The sequence below is a fragment of the Notolepis coatsorum genome (genome assembly GCF_963971535.1).
Source record: "Notolepis coatsorum genome assembly, chromosome: 5".
Classification (NCBI taxonomy): domain Eukaryota; kingdom Metazoa; phylum Chordata; class Actinopteri; order Aulopiformes; family Paralepididae; genus Notolepis; species Notolepis coatsorum.
The window spans coordinates 164458579-164475180 of record NC_140169.1 but is presented as its reverse complement, the minus strand read 5'-3'; the positions used below and the strand labels follow the sequence as shown (position 1 = coordinate 164475180).

Below are 16602 nucleotides of genomic sequence, written 5' to 3'. Positions count from 1 at the left end.
TCGACGACCAGTTGAACTTCTCTGCTCACATCGCAGCGACAACCAGAACCTGCTGATTCCTCCTGAGCAACGTCAGAAGGATCCGCCCCTATCTGACAAAAGAAGCCACCCAACTCCTCGTCCAATCAACAGTCATCTCCCGCCTCGACTACTGCAACGCACTGCTCGCTGGCCTCCCGGCCACTGCCACTAAGCCTCTTCAACTCATTCAGAACGCAGCGGCCCGCCTGATCTCAAACCTACCGAAGTCGGCCCATGTCACCCCACTTCTTAGGGACCTGCACTGGCTCCCCATTGCTGCACGAATCCGCTTCAAGGCCCTCGACCTGGCATACCGTGCCGCAAAGGGAACCGCTCCCGCCTACCTCCGGTCAATGGTCTCTAACTGTTAAGTTCACTTCTACTGCGGCCATTATGGTAATCTGGATGAAGGTGAATGGGCGCTGTTGTTGCGCGTCACTGGTTTTGGACTGGAGGAAGGCTGTGGCCACTACGCTATGGAGCGTGAAATAAACATGAATGAAAGATAACGGTTGTCTTATTTGCAACTTAACATGGTAGCAGAGGATGGCGGCCTCTAACGTTAATAACTACAGGCAGCCGCCTGGACTGGACGAAAAGACGTCTTTTGAGAAGTGGAAGAATGAAGTTGAGATGTGGAGTCGGGTGACGGATTTAGCCAAGAAGAAACAAGCGTTGGCTGTTGCTCTATCGTTGACGGGTAGGGCGAGGGATACTGCGTTGGAAATACCTGTCGATGATCTTAATGAGGATAATGGAATGGCAACTTTGATTCGGGAACTTGACAGGGTGTTTTTGAGAGCAGAGAAGGACCGGGCTTACGAAGCCTATTCGGAGTTTGATCAGATTTCGCGAGGAGACGGCGTCTCTATGGTGGACTATATTGTTGATTTTGAACAGATGTACAACCGGATCAAGAAATTCGATATGGTTCTACCTGACGCTGTTTTGGCATTCAAACTACTGGATACAGCGGGCCTCGACATCAAAGACAAACAGCTGGCATTGACTGCCTGTGGTAAGCACACCTTTGTTGATATGAAGTCAGGACTGAAACGTATATTTGGAGAAAAAACGGAGAAAAGGGCAGGAGGCATTACTGTGAAGCAAGATGCAGCTTTTTACACAGATCAGAGACGAGAGCAGCAGAGGCGGGAGCAGCCGCAATCTCAAAGTGGACAAGTTAGAGGACCATTCGCAGGCACAAATCCGCTTGATAAATTTGGAAGACGAACAAAGTGTGGGATTTGTCAGAGCACATTCCACTGGGTGAAAGATTGCCCAAACAAGAAAGAATATGTAAAAGTGACGGAAGAAAATGAAGAGCCAGATGAGTGTAATATAACACTTATTTCTAAGGAATCAGATGCAGCAATATTCATGGTTGAGGCTCTGGGAACGGCCGTCATTGATACGGCATGTACACGGACTGTATGTGGTGAAAAATGGCTGGATAACTATGTTGGGGGACTAAATGAGAAACAAGTCAAAAGGTTGGTTAGCACAGAGAGTAGCAAACCTTTTAAGTTTGGGGATGGGCGAGTTGTGCATTCTACAAAAAAGGTCAAGATACCAGCCAAGATAGGAGAAACAAAATGTTATATTGAAACAGAGGTAGTCTCATCTGACATTCCTTTACTGCTCAGTAAAACTTCGCTAAAGAGAGCAGGAGCTGTGTTGAACCTGGAAAACGATACAGCTATAATGTTTCAGAAACCAGTAGCTCTAGAGTTGACTTCATCTGGACACTACTGTCTGAACATACTGGATAAGGAGTCCCCGAGTGAAGCATATGAGAATGTGGTCCTGGCCATCACAGATAATATGACCAGTGTGGAAAAACACAAAGCTTTACTTAAACTTCACAAGCAATTTGGACATGCATCAGTTGATAGGCTAAAGAAGCTGCTGACAAATGCTGGAAACACGGATGATGAATGCACTGCTATTCTAGGGGAAATAGTAGGAAAATGTGAGATATGTCTCAAGTACAGCAAGGCTAAGCCCAAGCCTGCTGTTGGTCTGCCCATGGCCTCCAGGTACAACGAGACTGTGGCAGTTGATCTACATGAGCTAGAACCAAATGTGTGGTACCTACACATTATCAATCACTTCACTCGCTTTAGTGCAGGTAGCATCGTGACCTCAAAGAAGCCAAGTGTGATGGTGAACAATTTTGTGCATTCCTGGATCAGTGTCCATGGTCCACCTGAGCGTCTCTTCACTGACAACGGTGGAGAGTTCAATAATGAGGAAATAAGAGACATGGCGGAGAACTTCAACATCGAGATCAAGACGACTGCTGGCTACAGTCCATGGAGCAATGGTTTGCTGGAACGCCACAACCAATCCCTTACAGAGATACTACTGAAGGTAAAACTTGACAAAGGACTTGACTGGAAAACGGCTCTTGATTGGGCACTCATGGCAAAGAACACAATGCAGAACGTGCATGGCTACAGTCCACATCAGCTGGTGTTTGGACAGAACCCGAACCTTCCCTCTGTGTTTGTTGACCAGCCACCTGCTTTGGAGGGAACTACAATGAGCGCATGGGTGGGAAAGCACATAACAGCATTACATGCAGCAAGGAAAGCTTTTACGGAGGCAGAATGCTCAGAGAGAATCAGACGAGCTCTTCGAAAACAGCTTCGTCCAACAGATGAGAAGTATGAAACAGGAGACAAAGTGTTCTACAAAAGGACAGACTGTGTTGAATGGAAAGGCCCTGGGGTTGTAATAGGGCAAGATGGGGTGGTGATTTTTGTACGTCATGGTGGGACATATGTCAGGGTTCATCAATCTAGGCTGCGAAAAGTGCACCCTGGGGAAAGTAATACTGTGGGCAATGTCGATGTATCTGGTAGTGATAATAATGTGCCTGTTACTGACAATGATATGAATAGTAACAGTGAGGACATGCCCGTTACTGATGGTGACATGAATAATGACGCAGCAGGTGTAGCAAACCAGGATATAGATAACCCTAATGGGATCAATCAAGACGATTATCACCAGACCGGCATAGAGGTGAAAACCGGTATAAAGGTAAAAGCCGGTCAGACAATCAGCTTTGTGGATAATGTAACAGGTGTTTCTCACACAGCTAAAGTGATGGGACGAGCAGGAAAGGCTACAGGAAAAAACAGCAACTGGTACAACCTACAGTACTTAGAACCTTTTGACATCACCGGTACTATGGGGTCAGTTGATCTTACTAAAGTAGACAATTTTCAGGTTAAGCCACTAGATGGTGTAGAACTAGATGGTGTAGAACTATGCTCTGATATGCAGGAAAATGATGTATTAGTAACAGAGGGTGTACCATTTGATAAGGCTAAACAAGATGAAATCAGTAACTGGAGGAAAAATGAGGTGTTTGAGGAGGTGAAAAATGTGGGTCAAAGACAGGTGTCAACGAGATGGGTGTGTACGCTTAAAGAAACCCCAGATGGTATCATACCTAAAGCATGGCTAGTGGCTAGGGGTTTTGAAGAATTTAACACTCAAGATCTACAGAAGGACTCGCCTACATGCTCATCAGAGTCCCTTAGATTACTCATATCAGTTCTGTGTCAGAAAAAATGGACATTGAACTCTATGGACATAAAGTCAGCTTTTCTTCAAGGAATGGAGCTGTCTCGGGATATACACATCCGCCCTCCTCCTGAGGCTAAAAGTGAGGGGACACTGTGGAAGCTGAAGAAGTGTGTCTATGGACTTGCTGATGCCTCTCTCTACTGGTACAACAGAGTAAAAGCAACGATGATCAAAACAGGGGCCACTATGTCACAAGTTGATCCTGCTGTATTCTACTGGCTTGATGAAAACTGTATTGTGACTGGTGTTCTTGCCTGTCATGTGGATGATTTCATCTGGGGTGGCTCACACACATTTGCCACGACGACCATCCCCCACCTCAAAACAGTTTTCCAGGTGGGACGTGAGGAACAAGACAACTTTCGCTATGTGGGGATGGAACTCTCCACAGTAGGTGGAGAAGTGCTTGTGCAACAGGAGATCTACATAAAGAACCTTCAGCCCATTCTCATAGACCCATCAAGAGCGTTGCACCGTGATGCTCTTCTCACAGAGTGTGAGACTGACAACCTAAGGTCAAAAATAGGACAACTCTTGTGGGTGGCTAGACAGAGTAGGCCAGATATCATGTTCGATACATGTGTCCTTGCAACCAATCTAAAACATGCTACTGTGCAAACTATGCATGAAGCAAATAAGGTAGTACGAAAACTGCAATCAGAACATGTCACCCTGAAGTTTCACAACTTAGGAAAGGAGGACTCTTTGAAGCTTGTTGTTTTCAGCGACGCATCCATGGGAAACCTCCCAGATGGGGGAACACAAGGAGGGCATCTCATCGTTCTGATGGGTGAGAAAGGACGATTCTCTCCAATCTGCTGGAAATCAAAAAGGATCAGAAGAGTGGTTCGGAGCACGCTGGCAGGAGAGACACTAGCCCTGGCTGATGGTATTGATAATGCCATATTTTTGTCCTCTCTCTACTCTGAACTTACTACAGGTATGGTCAAACAGCGCACCCTACCTGTGATGTGTGTTACAGACAACTTCTCCCTTGTGGAGGCTATCAAGTCCACCAAGTCAGTGACTGAGAAACGACTGAGACTGGAAATAAGTGGAATCAAAGAACTTATCCAGGACAAAAGGATCCAACGGATTCTGTGGTCTACTACGAAGGACCAGCTGGCAAACTGTCTGACCAAAAAGGGAGCATCTTCCCTTGTGCTGCTTAAAGCACTGAAGAATGGACAGTGGAAGCTAGATTACTGAATAACTGGTTATGATGACTGAGTTTATTTTTTTTGTTTTCTTGAAATATCCTTGCAGTTAAAAAAAAAATTAGATTTGGGTGTATTTAGTTTTCTTGAAATATCCTTGCAGTGTATTATTTGTTAAAAAAAAATAGTGAGATCTTGTATTATTTGTTTAAGAAAAGAGAGTGATATCTGATCTTGTATTATTTGTTTAAAAAAAGAGAGTGAGATTGTTAAGTTCACTTCTACTGCGGCCATTACGGTAATCTGGATAAAGGTGAATGGGCGCTGTTGTTGCGCGTCACTGGTTTTGGACTGGAGGAAGGCTGTGGCCACTACGCTATGGAGCGTGAAATAAACATGAATGAAAGATAACGGTTGTCTTATTTGCAACTTAACACTAACTACACACCCTCAAGACCCCTACGCTCTGCATCTTCTGGCCGTCTCAGACCTACTCCTATCCGAGCTCCGGGAGGGTCATCAAAGAGAAGTCGCCTATTCTCAGTCCTTGCCCCACAATGGTGGAATGAACTACCCACCCCAGTTAGGACAGCCGAAACACGTCCAATCTTTCGCCGTCGACTAAAGACGCACTTCAACCATTATCTGAATTAAAAAAAAAATTAAAAAAATCTAACCCTAACTAACCTTACTGTCATGCACTTGTCCTAATAAACTAACCTACACTGTAGCACTCAACACTTTATGAACATTGTTACTCAGCTGATAGAGTTGTGCCCTTCCTGATGACTTGTCGTACAGAACTTGTAAGTCGCTTTGGATAAAAGCGTCAGCTAAATGACTAAATGTAAATGTAATGTGAAAGAGGATTTCACCCATCTAATGAACACACTAGACTAGACAAATATCAAGATGTATCCATCAGTGGACCAATTGCATGCTTTCTCAGAGGACAAGAAGCCTTCCGTCGACTCCTTCAGACATTAAGCACCCCCACAGCCCAAATGGAATGATCCAATTTTTTTTAAATAAAAATACAGAATTATAATATTTAACTAGGCCTTGTCCAACTAACACCTCTCCCGAAGGCTAACAGGCACTGTCCGCTTCCATTCATTGTGCTAAGCTAGGCTAACATGCAGCCAGATAGCTTTCTACTGAACGATAAGCTAATCTCCCCAAATGTTGGTGTGTTCCTTTAAGGGTGTGTTCACATCTGAAAGTCCAGGGATAGTCCGGACTTTCTAATTTGTTTACAAATTAGATCCGCACCAAATGTGAAAATGATACATTGTTTAATTTTGGTCTGCGTTCACACTACCCTGTTTGGTGCGGATCTAATTTGTAAACAAAGGACATGCTGTCGCATCTATTGGACTAATAGCACTCACACACGTAATAATCAGTTGCCGGCAGCGTAATGAGAGAGATACTATTATGAGAGAGAGAGAGAGAGAGAGAGAGAGAGAGAGAGAGAGAGAGAGAGAGAGAGAGAGAGAGAGAGAGAGCCCTTTCCTTCCTGCGTAAGCTGTCAACTACTAGACAGCTGCATAGAAGCAGCTCGAGATGCGTTGTTGTTACAGAGCTGCACGCTGCTATTATGAAAGTACCCAAAAAGTATGTACGCTTTTTTTTTCTTTATCTGAGAGAATGTCCGCGAATGTCCTCCTCACGCAGGAGAAAGTTGGGGGGTCCGCGCGCGGCGCGAGTCTAGAGTAGAGAGAGAGAGAGGAAGAGAGAGACTGTGTCTAGAGAGGAGAGAGAGAGAGGGAGGAAGAGAGAGACTGTCCGCGTGCGGCGCCAGTCTAGAGAGGAGTAGGCTACTTTGCTTCCTGGATTAGGTACTATAGTTCGATTGAAACGAACCAAGTCCCAACTTTTCAAGAGGACCATGGTTCGGTTGTTTGGTCCTCATTATAGTTCGGTTTGCGTTCACACCTGTACAAACCAAACGGACTATCGATCTAAAGGGACCATGGTCCACTTAAAGGGACCATGGTCCACTTAAAGTGGACCAAACAGAGTAGGTGTGAACGCGCCCTAAGTGACTGACACACCACACAAGCACACGTATTACATGCACACTCTGCTGCTACTTACACAGTTTAATTTCATTCTTTTATTATCTGCTGTTTTTTTTACATTGTAAAAAACATATATCTTGTATTTAGGGCTGTCAGTTTATCGCGTTAATTATATTAATTAATTACACAGCAAATTATCGCAAATAATTTTTTTTAATTAAATCTTTTTTTACTTTTAAAAAAAATATATATATATTTAAATCTCATTCATTCCATAATAACGTAGAATAAACATTTACAGACTTTCTTTTTTAAATGGTCCAATTGCATGTTCTTGGTATCTGATTCTAGGGACATCTATGGATCTCAGGGAATGTATTCCCAGTGTCAGAAATACTGTGTCTGTTATAGGCTTGAGTCAATTGTAATGAACCAAATGAGAATATCAATTCAATTTTTTTTGACTGTGAATAACACCATGCTAAAATTGAGCAGACCTGAAAAATCGAAACAAATGAATTGTGAGGATTGGCCCATTCCCGCCACATGCTTCAAGGTACTGTGAGGAGGATTGGCTCAGTGCCACCACACGCTTCTAGGTCAAGTACCAATTGCCGTCACGCACCTGTCGGTTGTTTGTAATCAGCGCCCAGAGCCCTTCATATACTCGGGTCTTTCTGTCAATCGTTGTCGGGTCGTTTTGGATTACCACTGCTACTGCCTGTTCCCACCGTTGTTGTGCCTCGTCTGTTTTTCTTCAGGACGTCTATAGAAGTTGCCGCTGTTGTGTATCTCTATCATCCGTTGGAGCTGTGCCTCGTTGCCTGCTTTGCGCATTTGCGCTTTGGTGAGTTTTTGGAACTAACCTTTTGGATTCTCTGTTTTCTGTGTGTTTGGATAACACTGAAGATTTGCCGTTTTTGTTTTGTAATGGACTCAGCTAAACTTGTGTGTTGGTAACACTGAAGATTAAGTCACGTGGGGTTGTACTGGGCTCAGCTAAACTTGTGTGTTGGTAACACTGAAGATTAAGTCACGTGTGTTTATACTGGACTCAGCTAAGGAGGACTGGACTGCCTCTGTATTCCGTTGGCTTGTTTATTGACCACTCTCTCTCTCTCTCCGTTCCTCCCCGAGTTGGATCCTGGAGTAGCTGCAGAGCCGCAGAGGCAGTGGCGCTACGCCGCTTCTCCATTCTCAATACCGGGACGATCTGCAGAGCCGCAGACAACTCTGCCAAGAACATTCTCCCCTTTGTTGTTCTTATTGTTATTTCGCTCATTCCTGTTTCAGAAATAAATACGCCCTAGTCTTTGGCTAACTCTGAACTACCTGTCTGTGCCGTGCTGTTGGGGTCGGTTTCAAACCATAACATTACGACCCGACCATGACGACCCCAGCCGACACAGACAGGGTCAAGGCAGCGTTGGCGGTCCAGATCGAATTGACCAACGACCACAGCCTACAGTTAGGTGCGGCTGCGGCTGCTGTGCAGGACCTCCGGGCTCAGGTCCAGCCTATTCAGGAGTCCCTTAGCTCTCTGGCTACCCTGCAGACAGCCCAGGGTAATCAGCAGGCTGATATTCTGCACCAACTACAGACGTTGAGTGAAGCATTTAACGCCCTGCTTGTAACCCCACCTACTCCAGGAATCTCGGCCAGAGCACCACCCGCAGCCGTGGCGGACCCCGCGCCTCCCGACCTCGCACCTCGGGAGCCCCGTCTCTCTGAACCACGTTGGTTTGACGGTAACTTCGAGGATTGTGCCACATTCATCATGCAAAGTGAGTTGGTTTTCCTCCATCAACCCAGCCGATTTACTTCAGAGGGAGCCCGAGTGGCTTACATGACTAACCTGCTCTCAGGCCGAGCAGCACAGTGGGTTACTGCCTCCTGGTCAATGAGGGCTGATTTTTGTTTTTCCTACCCAGACTTCGTGGCAGAGCTCCGCAGGGTTTTCCACCACCCAGCTCGTGGCCAGGACCCAGGAGCTCGGTTGGGCACCTTCCAGCAGGGCAGTGGCAGTGTCACCGACTACGCGCTGGTGTTCAGACTGGCCGCAACGGAGAGCGGTTGGAACGATCAAGCGCTTCGTCTCACCTTCCTGAGGGGGCTCAACGACGCAGTAAGGGACAAGCTCGCGACCCGTGAGGAGCCCGATTCCCTCGAGGGCCTATTCGACCTCGCAATTCGCATCGACGGACGACTCCGAGAGAGAAGGCGTGAGAGAGCCCGACTGGGACCCCCAGACGTTCCCCAGACCCCCCGCACTCGTGACGGTACTGCGGTCCGTCCTGCTCCCTCCGCAACTGGTGGCCCCTTCCCCTCCCGTTCGGTGCCCGAGGAGGAACCCATGCAGCTGGGACGCACACACCTTAGCCAGGCTGAACGGGAGGCCAGGTTCAGGTCCGGCCTTTGCCTCTACTGCGGCCGGGATGGACACTGTATCTCCAATTGCCCCACCCGGCCAAAAGACCAGGCTCGCCGGGACCCCGGGAGATCCTGGTGAGCCGTTTTTCTTGTTCCCACACCCGTGCACCACCTAACCGTCTGACGAGTGTCACCCTAGCCTGGGCGGACCAACGGGCGACGGTGGAGGCACTCATTGACTCGGGTGCTGATGAGAGTTTCCTGGATTTCGAGTTTGCCACCCAGGCCAACATTCCACTTGAGGACCTCGATAGACCCTTGGAGGTGTTCGCGTTGGACCAGCACCGCCTGGCTGACATCACTCAACGCACCTGTCCAGTCCTTCTCACCATTGCTGGTAACCACGTTGAGAGACTCCAGTTTTTTATCACCAGATCCCCTCTTGTCCCTGTAGTCCTGGGTCGGCCCTGGCTCGCGCTGCATGAGCCCCACATCACCTGGTCCTCCGGTACCATCAGGGGGTGGAGCTCCTCCTGTCATGCCCAGTGTCTTCAGGCGGCGTCCAGTCCCTCGCCCCGGAGTTCCTTTTGTGAGCCGCCCCCGGACCTCTCGACTATTCCCCCCGAATACCACGACCTCGAGGAGGTTTTCAGTAAGTCCCGGGCTCAGGCCCTTCCGCCTCACCGGCCTTACGACTGTGCCATCGACCTCCGCTCTGGGGCTCCCCTTCCCGGCAGCCGCCTCTACAGTCTGACCGTCCCTGAGAAGGCAGCAATGGATAAGTACATCTCTGAGTCCTTGGCAGCAGGCCTCATTCGGCCTTCCTCCTCCCCGGTGGCGGCCGGTTTCTTTTTTGTTGGGAAGAAGGATGGAGACCTTCGACCCTGCATCGACTATCGCCAACTCAACGAGATCACCATTAAGAACAAGTACCCTCTTCCTCTCATAAACTCCACCTTCGAGCCCCTCACCCAGGCTACCGTCTTCACCAAGCTGGACCTCCGGAGTGCCTACCATCTGGTCTGTATCCGAGAAGGCGATGAATGGAAGACCGCCTTCAAGACTCCCAGGGGCCACTACGAGTACCTGGTGATGCCGTTTGGCCTCACCAACGCTCCGGCGGTATTCCAGGCGCTCATGAATGACGTCCTCCGTGACATGCTGGAGGAGTTTGTGGTGGTATACCTGGACGCCATCCTCATCTTCTCCAAGACCCTCGAGGAACACGTCCAGCATGTCCGCCGTATGCTGGAGCGCCTCCTCCACAATCGGCTCTTCGTCAAGGCAGAGAAGTGCCGATTTCACTCCGACTCCGTCGATTACCTGGGCTTCATCGTGGAGAGCGGCTTGACCCGAGCTGACCCTCGCAAGATCCGGGCCGTGGAGGAGTGGCCGGAACCCACCGCTCGGAAAGAGCTACAGAGCTTCCTCGGGTTCGCAAACTTCTACCGAAGATTCATCCGGAACTACAGCCAGGTGGCGGAACCACTTACCAGGCTAACCTCTCCCTCCCTGCCGTTCGACTGGTCCCCAGCGGCTTGCGCTGCGTTCCGTTCCCTCAAGAAGAGGTTCACCACCGCCCCGGTCTTGCTCCACCCAGACCCCAAGAGACAGTTCATTGTGGAGGTGGACGCCTCGGATACTGGACTAGGGGCTATCTTGTCCCAGCGGTCGGCAACGGACCAGAAGGTACATCCGTGCGCCTTCTACTCACGTCGTTTCCTCCCTGCCGAGAGGAACTATGACATCGGCAATCGGGAGCTGCTGGCGGTAGTGGCTGCCTTGGAGGAGTGGCGTCATTGGCTAGAGGGGGCCGAGGAACCATTCACCATTTGGACGGACCACAAGAACTTTACGTACATCCGTGCTTCCAAGCGCCTCAACGGCCGGCAGGCAAGGTGGGCCAGCTTCCTCAGTCGGTTCGACTTCTCGCTGACCTTTCGCCCTGGGTCCCGCAACACGAAGGCCGACTCCCTGTCCCGGTTACACTCCAAGGGGGCTCCAACCACTGAGGATCCGACTCCCATCCTCCCAGAGGCCAGGGTGGTGGGAGTGGTCTCCTTGGGCATCGAGGGGTTGGTAAGGCATGCCCTACGCTTCCATCCCGCTCCCGGCAATGTACCCGTTCGTCGCCTCTTCGTCCCCGACTCAGTCCGGTCCAGGGTCCTCCAGTGGGGCCATACCAGCCGGTTCGCCTGCCACCCGGGCGTTCATCGCACTTTCTCCTTCCTGGCTCGTCGATTCTGGTGGCCCACCATGAGGAACGACGTCAAGGAGCTTGTTCTGGCCTGCACGGTCTGCGCCCGCAGCAAGGCCTCCCACCAGGCACCCTCCGGGCTATTGCAGCCGCTTCCCATTCCGAGCCGCCCTTGGTCCCAGGTGGCGTTGGACTTCGTCACGGGTCTTCCTTCGTCCCAGGGGAACACGTGCCTACTGACCGTGGTGGATCGGTTCAGCAAGGGGGTTCACCTCGTGGCCCTTCCCAAGCTTCCCTCGGCTGCCGAGACAGCGGACCTCCTGACAAGCCACGTGTTCCGCCTCCATGGTTTTCCCCAGGACGTCATCTCGGACCGGGGCCCCCAGTTCACTTCCCAGGTATGGCGGGCCTTTTGCAAGGGATTGGGGGCAACAGTCAGTCTTTCCTCTGGTTATCATCCCCAGACTAACGGACAAACAGAGAGGATGAACCAGAGCGTGGAGTCTGCTCTCCGTTGTGTGGCTGCCGAGAGACCCGCTTCCTGGAGCCGGTTCCTCCCCTGGGTCGAGTATGCCATCAACTCCCTGGTCAGTTCCGCCACCGGCCTCTCGCCTTTTGAGGTATCCCTGGGCTACCAACCCCCTCTTTTCCCTGCACAGGAGTCGGAGGTGGCAGTTCCCTCCATGCAGGACCATCTCGACCGGTGCCGACAGGTCTGGGAGATCACCAGGACTGCACTGCTCCGGTCATCGGAGCGCGCCAGTCGTGGGGCTGACCGGCGCCGGATCCCTGCACCGACGTACCACCCTGGGCAGAGGGTTTGGCTGTCCGCCAAGGACCTTCCGCTTCGATCCTCGGCCAAGAAGCTTAACCCCTGGTTCGTCGGTCCTTTTGAGGTTCTGAAGGTGCTCAGTCCCGCGGCGGTGAGTCTTAAGCTTCCTGCGTCCATGCGCATTCACCCCGTTTTCCATGTGTCCCGGGTTAAGCCTGTCTCCCTCAGTCCCCTGATGCCTCCTGCTCCGGACCCGCCTCCTTCCGAGATGGTGGACGGACACCCCCAGTGGCAGGTCCGTCGGCTTATGGACGTCCGACGGCGGGGACGGGGGTTCCAGTACCTGGTGGACTGGGAGGGATACGGCCCGGAGGAACGGAGCTGGGTCTCCCGCCAGCTCATCATGGACCCCGGCCTGAGCACCGACTTCCATCGTTCCCATCCTGACAGGCCGGGCTGGTCGCCGGGTGGCTCCCGTGGAGGGGGGGGTACTGTGAGGATTGGCCCATTCCCGCCACACGCTTCAAGGTACTGTGAGGAGGATTGGCTCAGTGCCACCACACGCTTCTAGGTCAAGTACCAATTGCCGTCACGCACCTGTCGGTTGTTTGTAATCAGCGCCCAGAGCCCTTCATATACTCTGGTCTTTCTGTCAATCGTTGTCGGGTCGTTTTGGATTACCACTGCTACTGCCTGTTCCCCCCATTGTTGTGCCTCGTCTGTTTTTCTTCAGGACGTCTATGGAAGTTGCCGCTGTTGTGTATCTCATATCATCCGTTGGAGCTGTGCCTCGTTGCCCGCTTTGCGCATTTGCGCTTTGGTGAGTTTTTGGAACTAACCTTTTGGATTCTCTGTTTTCTGTGTGTTTGGATAACACTGAAGATTTGCCGTTTTTGTTTTGTACTGGACTCAGCTAAACTTGTGTGTTGGTAACACTGAAGATTAAGTCACGTGGGATTGTACTGGGCTCAGCTAAACTTGTGTGTTGGTAACACTGAAGATTAAGTCACGTGTGTTTATACTGGACTCAGCTAAGGAGGACTGGACTGCCTCTGTATTCCGTTGGCTTGTTTATTGACCACTCTCTCTCTCTCTCTCCGTTCCTCCCCGAGTTGGATCCTGGAGTAGCTGCAGAGCCGCAGAGGCAGTGGCGCTACGCCGCTTCTCCATTCTCAATACCGGGACGATCTGCAGAGCCGCAGACAACTCTGCCAAGAACATTCTCCCCTTTGTTGTTCTTATTGTTATTTCGCTCATTCCTGTTTCAGAAATAAATACGCCCTAGTCTTTGGCTAACTCTGAACTACCTGTCTGTGCCGTGCTGTTGGGGTCGGTTTCAAACCATAAAGGGAAGATGATTAAACAGAAGGTTTTGTAGATACAGTACTGAATTCTGCCATCCGGACACATGCAATTTGAAATATGATTATAAATATAAAATATCAGGCCTAAAATGGTTATGCGATTAAAATGCAATTAATTAGATTAATTAATTGTAATTAATTAGATACATTTGTTTAATCACCTGACAGCACTACTTGTATTGTATAAATCGTTGTGTATTGTCGTTTACAAATCTAATACGATTGAGGAGGCCGGGAAAAACAAGCATCTCACGTTTTTCCGAATGTACTTTGTTTAAAAAAGCTGTGACAATAAAATAACGTGAAATTTGAATAGAATCTGCACATGAAACACGACAGATATGAGCATTGAGCTATATGTGTGTGTGTGTATACATAAGCATGATGGACATGAAGCGGCACAAAATATCAGCCATATATACAAAACACACAGCCGATAAATCAAGCAGACGCACAAACAGGTGACATGAGAGGACATTAAACTCATCTAGAAGACAAACAGGTGACCTGAGAGGACATTAAACGAATCTAGAAGACGAACAGGTGACATGAGAGGACATTAAAACTCATTAAAACACCCCAGTTCCAAACATCACCATCGACGGCTTCCCTGTACCCTTCTCCCCCCAAGTCAAAAGCCTCGTGTCATTCTTTCACCTCCGTAATATCTCCAGACTCCGCCCATCCCTGTCCCAATCAAATACAGAAACCCTGGTCCACTCATTTGTCACATCCCGGATCGATTACTGTAACGCTCTCCTCACCGGCCTTCCCACCAAACTCATCAACAGACTCCAAATCATCCAAAACTCTGCTGCTAGGATTATCACCCGCACAAACTCATCCCACCACATCACCCCCGTCCTCATTCAACTACACTGGCTCCCTGTGTACTACCGGATTGATTTAAAAAACCTCTTACTCACCTTCAAAGCCCTCCACAATCTAGCCCCCACCTACATCACTGACCTCCAAGATTACACCCCCTCCCGCACCCTCCGCTCATCCTCTACTGGACTCTTATCCATCCCCAGCTCACGCCTCGGCACCATGGGTGCCCGAGTGTTCAGCTGCTCGGCTCCCAGACCTCGGAACTCCCTGCCCCCACCAGTGATGCCGGTAACGCGTTACTAAGTAACGCGTTATTGTAATCTGATTACTTTTCCCCGAAAATAGTAATCTAACGCGTTAATCTTTAAAAGCCAGTAATCTGATTGCAGTTACTTGTCCAAGTGGCTGTGCATTACTATTTCGTTACTATCTCATCATAAATTCATAATGCAGGCGGAATGCAGTATTTTATTTCGTTTTCGACAGTCAAAAATACATTTTTGAGCTGTGCTTTTTTCTTATTTGGGAGTGACGTGGTGTGGCAGTGAAAGGGTTACACAAGAATGTGGCCCGCGGCGTGACTGGACTCTCTGTCTGTGAGTGACTCTGCTTTGGCCCAATCACATTCCCCATCCACAGTCTGCGAATCAGAGGCAGAGTAGGGCGGGTCTTCACAGCACGTCATGTGACATATGCGCCAATCGTGTGACAGCAGGGCTCCGTTGCATTCGTCTGAGAATTCCACCCCAAAACGCTTACAGGAAGAAAAAACGCGGCTTATTATTATTACCGAGGCGCGCGGCTTATTATATTATTAAAACAGCTACTTGTGGGCACTCATAAAAACACTGTGGTCTACAAGTTGTTTAGCGAGAGGATGGTGGTAATGTGCTTCAATAGAACAATGGATCAATGCCATGTCAAAACTCGGCTCCGCTGAACTGAAGGGCTCCGCAGACCGCAGTACACACACACACACACGCGCGCGCGCGCGCACACACGGGATCGCAGCAGCCACACACACATTTCCACTGTCCAATAGACAAGCGCCCTTTTCGACCGCGTGACATTGTTCAGATGTTTCAACTTCACCCCCAGAACCGAAACTATATGTGAAAGCGACCTAAACGTAAATACTGTCTACCGCTAAAAACAGCACATCCAATTGCATTGAAAGCATCTGGAATCACAACACTACGACGCTTCGACTAGGTACAGGAGGACTCGGAGGCCAGCCAAACAGCAAAAGAGAGAGATTGTTTCTTTCCCTATTGATTAATGTATATTTGATGGTGGCAGAGCAAAAGCTCTTATTTGCCAGATTTACAGTTAATTTACATGTTAAAGAGAGACCGATTGTATGTTTATAGAGAGACATTTATAAAAACAATTTAATAGTTACAGTTGATATAATTGAATAGTTCAGCCTGCATTTGTTAGATGTGAATGGATACACTGGTTTTGTAAAACCACTGGCTGGCTGCTCTAATGCTGTGAGCATCATAGACTGTTGCTTTACCATACTTGATGGTACAGAAGCTGAAGCACTAGTTTAACAATTTACGTTATGTGCAGAGAAACAAGTTAAAAACAATTTATGCACTTTCAATAAAGCGTTTTAAAAAAAACTGTTGGGGGAACGACGACGACTTCGTAACCTAGTTACTTTCAAAGTAACTAAGTTACTCTGATAATCAAGTAATCAGTAAAGTAACTTGGATTACTTTTTAAAGGAGTAATCAGTAATCAGTAATCGGATTACTTTTACAAGTAATCTGTGGCATCACTGGCCCCCACACATCCGACAGTCAGACTCACTCTCATCATTCAGATCACAATTGAAAACCCATCTGTTCAAACTCGCATATTCACTATAACCTCCATCACTGCCCAATACCCCCTGCTGTTTGTTTGTCTGTTATTTTAACTTCACTGTTTTTTATACTTCTTGTTGCTTATCTTATTCTTTTCTTAACCTTGTCTTTTAACTGCCTTGCATTCTGGGCATACTCACTATAACTGCACCCTGTGTGCCACTGTTTTATATTTCATACGTATACATTGTTTGTCTTGTTTTAACTGGTGACCTTGGGGTGTTTTGAAAGGCGCCTCCAAATAAAATGTATTATTATTATTATTATTATTATTTATTATTATTATTATTATTATTATTATTATTATTATTATTATTATTATTATTATAATTATTATTATTATTATTATTATTATTATTATTATTATTATTATTATTATTATTATTATTATT

At 48.5% G+C, this 16602-nt stretch overlaps 1 protein-coding gene across 1 annotated transcript in view; it reads right to left on the bottom strand.

Annotated features, from left to right (window-relative positions):
* stk39 (serine threonine kinase 39) overlaps nucleotides 1–16602 on the bottom strand; it is a 166001-nt gene that overhangs the window by 120008 nt on the left and 29391 nt on the right. The window lies entirely within an intron of this gene.